This window comes from Portunus trituberculatus, chromosome 9 (assembly GCF_017591435.1).
Source record: "Portunus trituberculatus isolate SZX2019 chromosome 9, ASM1759143v1, whole genome shotgun sequence".
NCBI classification, from domain to species: Eukaryota; Metazoa; Arthropoda; class Malacostraca; order Decapoda; family Portunidae; genus Portunus; species Portunus trituberculatus.
This window is the reverse complement of record NC_059263.1, coordinates 10682950-10687949: the sequence shown is the minus strand read 5'-3', so window position 1 is coordinate 10687949 and position 5000 is coordinate 10682950. Positions and strand designations below refer to the sequence as shown.

Here is a 5000-nt window from a genome sequence, read left to right as displayed (position 1 = left end):
AAGTGATAACAGTAACAATCAGCTGTACCGTCATATTATATACAGTTGTAACATTTTTAGCGAGTGAGGATTATACCAATTACTTTTTTTTCCCTTACGTCAGTTACATATTTTTCTTCTTCCTTCTTCTTGCTATTTTTTCCTTTTTTTTTTTTTTTAGTGTAATTACAAACTGTTGGTGTGTTGAATGCCTTCCTGGTGCGTTGTGTTGCTGGCGCCACTAGTAATATACATCATGATAGTTTTTCTCCTTTCATTATTAATACCAAGTGTCTTTTACACACACACACACACACACACACACACACACACACACACACACACACAGTATTTTTTCTCTTACCATAAATATACATCGTTTTCTTTCATCCTTGATACATTAATAAACATTTTAAAATCGTGAATAACAAGTTCTTTTTCCCAGCCAATCAATCAATCAATCAATCATATATATATATATATATATATATATATATATATATATATATATATATATATATATATATATATATATATATATATATATATATATATATATATATATATATATATATATATATATATATATATATATATATATATATATATATATATATATATATATATATATATATATATATATATATATATATCATAATTTTCTTTTCCCACCTTCGAACAATAGAAGACAAATATTATTCACACTATCAATTTTCTTTTTTATTTTTTTTCTTCATAATTCAAGTGTTGCAAATATCACAGCCACAGCACATGAATGATGGCGCAGAGCAGCTCATTAGCCTCCTCACTCCCTCGCCTGGCTGTCTGGGCGGCACAGGTGACTGTACAGGTTAATTGCACCCGCTCAACATTCTTATCATTCTCTCCACTCACACGTTATCATTATTTGTATATTTTTTTGTATCTATTCTCAGCTTTTATGCGTCAATTTCGTGGTATTTAAATGTCTGCTCTCTCTCTCTCTCTCTCTCTCTCTCTCTCTCTCTCTCTCTCTTCATCTTCCTCCTCCTGCATTATTGTTTTTAGCTTCTCTTCCTCTTCATTGTCATCATCAGCTGTTGCACCTCATCATTATCACCACTATATTAAGTAAAGTCATTATTTCTAGCTTCCTCCTCCTACTCCTTATCACCATAATCACCACTATCACCACTAGATTCATCAATGCCACCACCCTCACCACTACCAATCTTCTTATCACCACCACCATTCAATATCTAAAAGCACTGCCATCACCATCACCACTATATTAAGAAATGGTTCACACGTCTTGCACCACCACCACTAAACAGAAGGTGGCCATGGTAGTGATGACAAAGATATTTAAGCCACGCCCCTTCTCCTCCTCCTCCTCCTTCTTCTTCTCCCTCTAATCTGTAACCATTTCCCATTTTCCTTTCCCACTTTGTATTCGCTCTATTTCCGTTTTCCTTCTATACAGTTCTCGTTCTTGTTATTGTATCACTGTTGTTTCTTCAGTTTTCTGGCTAATGTTTTGTTTTCATTTTTTTTTTCTTTTTTCTCTGGTGCGTCAAATTCCCAGGTTTTGTAAGAATACTTTCCTGTTGGGCGAGTTGATCATTGTTATTATGACTGTCCCTCTCTTGCTTTATTTTACTAAGACAAATGTTTACAGACGTCACTCATCCAAACTCGTGACTCAGTTCGTGATAAATTGATGTGGTGGTGGTGGTGGTGGTGGTAGTAATAGTAGTAGTAAAATAAAAATAATAATTAAATATATAAACAGAAAAAAGATAAAGAAAGGAAATAAGAATGTAAATATGATACTCACAGACTTCCAGAGAAAAAGATGAAAAGGACGAAAAGAAAAATACAGAAAAAAATAAAGAAAAAAAAACTAAATAAAAAATAAATCTACTTACAAAACAAGATGATAAAAGAAACAACACAAACAGTACTGACAACCAAAAGGAGGTAGTAGTAGTAGTAGTAGTAGTAGTAGTAGTAGTAGTAGTAGTACAAGAAGAAAAGGAGAAGACGAATACGAAAAAAATAATAATAATAATAATAATAATAATAATAATAATAAGAAGAAGAAGAAGAAGAAAAGTAGTAGTAGTAGTAGTAGTAGTAGTAGTAGTAGTAGTAGTAGTAGTAGTAGTAGTAATAGCAGCAGTAAAACCATTCTTATCCGCCCATCACTGCTTTCCCATCACCCCCCCAAACTATTCCTCGCCAAAGTCGCTCCCCACCACCACCACCACCACCACCACCACCACCACCACCACCCCCTCCCCACCCAACCTTTGCACGTTCCTCCACCTCCACCTTTCCTCTGAACTGCTACAAACTGGATCTCTTCTTCTTCTTCTTCTTCTTCTTCTTGCCCAATCCAGAAAGTGACTCACAAAACCCACGCCATTTTATTTATCTATTTTTTTTTTCGTAAGGGTATTATTCTCTCTCTCTCTCTCTCTCTCTCTCTCTCTCTCTCTGCACGACAATTACGAAACAGGGAAGAAGAAAAGACGGAAAAACTGTATCTTTGCGTGTCTCCTCCTCCTCCTCCTCCTCCTACATGACGGAAGATTATTACCTCCCTCCTCCTCCTCCTCCTCCTCCTCCTCCTCCCTGTCCTTTTCCTCTCCTCCCATGTCTCAAGGTCCGACTTGCGACATAACTATCTCCTCCTCCTCCTCCTCCTCCTCCTCCCCTTTGCCCTATGCGTAAAGCGTCTTCCCCCATCCCCCTACCCCTCCTTATCCTCCTCTGTTCGTGCAGTGTGGCAATGATAGAGAAGGAGAGAGGGAAGAGGAATAGGGATGGGGTAGGACAGAAATGGTAGTAATTAGTGAGGAGGAGGAGGGGGAGAGGAGGAGGAGGAGGAGGAGGAGGAGGAGGAGGAGGAGGAGGAGGAGGGAGACCGGAACACCTGCAGGAGTGAGTTAATCTCCTTCTCCTTGACACACATGGGAAAGATGGAAGGGAGGAGGAAGGGAAGGGAGGCGAGGAGGAGGAAGGGAAGGGAAGGGAGAAGAAGGGGGAGACGGGAGGGGAAGTATTAAAAGTACAGCTATGGGGAGAAAAAACCTAGACAGACCTACAGACATGGGGGAGGAGGAGGAGGAGGAGGAGGAGACAGACATCGGGGGGGAGGAGGAGAGAGGAGGAGGAGGAGGAGGAGGAGGAGGAGGAGGAGGAGGAGGAGGAGGAGACAGATATCGGGGGAGGAGACAGGCATCAGGGGAGAGGAGGAGAAAACAGACATTGGGGGAGGAGGAGGAGGAGGAGGAGGAGGAGGAGGAGGAGGAGGAGGAGGAGGAAGGAAGAAGGTGATAGTTACTCTTGTTACGGAAAGATTGACGAAAAAAAATGAAGGCTAGACATACTAAACCCAAGGAGGAGGAGGAGGACGAGGAGGAGGAGGAGGAGGAGGAGGAGGAGGAGGAGGGCAAAGGCGAATCCCAGACGTGTCCTTCAAGCGTATTGTAGAGGAGGAGGAGGAGGAGGAGGAGGAGGAGGAGGAGGAGGAGGAGGAGGAGGAGGAGGAGGAGGAGGAGATATCTTAAAAATGGGCTCAAATACAGGATGAATTATGAAGAGAAGAGAAGAGAAGAGAAGAGAAGAGAAGAGAGAGAGGGAGTTAATGTCTCAGAACCCACCCCCCTCTTTGAAGGGGGGGGTGAGGAAGGGGGTTACAAGTGTGCAGGCGGGGCAGCTGTTGGTGGGGGGTGAGGGAAGAGGGAGGGAAGGTGAGGGAAGAGGGAGGGAAGGTGAGGGAGAGAGAAGAGGAGAGAAGAAGGCGCCAAGCTGTCTGCCAGTCGCGCTCACCCTCTCTCCGTCCCTCCCTCCCTTCCTCCTCCTCCTCCTCTTCCTCACATACCTTTCCTCCATTCACCTCAATTCTTCCTCCCTCCTTTTCTTTCTCTCCATCTCTCCTCCTCGCTTCATTTTACCTCCATATATGCTGCTATAACCTGCCCTCCTCCTCCTCCTCCTCCTCTATCTTCTCTTTCATGTGTTCCTCCTCCTCTTCTTCCTTCCTTTGTGTTTGTCTTTATTCCATTTTTGTCAATGCTTCATATTCAAATCAGAACCAGTAGTAGTAGTAGTAGTAGTAGTAGTAGTAGTAGTAGTAGTAGTAGTAGTAGTACATAGTGGTGGTGGTGGTGGTGGTGGTTTAAGTAACCAACCCTGACCTTATTTTTCATCATCATCAGGAGGAGGAGGAGGAGGAGGAGGAGAAGTTCTTGGAAGTAAAACTAGATTTCCATATGTAAAATTTTTCTCTCCAATCCTCCTCCTCTTCCTTCCCCCCCCCACCACCACCACGTCCACCACCTCCTAGTAAAATTGGCACCTCTTCCTCTCATTTCTTATCCTCTTCCCCTCTTATTCTTCATCATTATCTCCCCCCTCTCTCTCTCTCTCTCTCTCTCTCTCTCTCCCCTCACCCTGCTTCCCCTTTCCCTGTTTTATTTATTTATTTATTTATTTTTTGCTTCCTCCCCTCCCTCTCCTGAATTCAAGATGGCCGACCACGACCTACCGCCATTACAGAGAGAGAGAGAGAGAGAGAGAGAGAGAGAGAGAGAGAGAGAGAGAGAGAGAGAGAGAGAGAGAGAGAGAGAGAGAGAGATTGGTTACCTGTTTCTATGCCAAGACTCACTCCACCTCTGTATCGTTTTACTTCTTTTTCCTCCTCCTCCTCCTTCTCTCACCCCACGTGTCGAGAGAGAGAGAGAGAGAGAGAGAGAGAGAGAGAGAGAGAGAGAGAGAGAGAGAGAGAGAGAGAGAGAGCATGAAAGAAAACCAGCTCTCCTACTGGTGTACTCGTGTTAAAGAATAATGGCAGTGTTACAAGGGTCACTGTGTTAGATGGGACTGCTGTGGTGTTCGCTCCTGTTGGTTGTTGGTTTTGTTGTTGTCATTGTTATTATCGAGGTTATTATCATTATTTGTGTTGTTACTGATACCTTTTTTTTTAATATATATATGAGAAGGGCCAGCCAAGACCAACAAGATATATAATAAAA

At 42.4% G+C, this 5000-nt stretch overlaps 1 protein-coding gene across 1 annotated transcript in view; it reads right to left on the bottom strand.

Moving 5' to 3' along the window:
* The window catches only part of LOC123501381 (TSC22 domain family protein 2-like), a 130693-nt gene that overhangs the window by 12487 nt on the left and 113206 nt on the right, over window positions 1-5000 (bottom strand). The window lies entirely within an intron of this gene.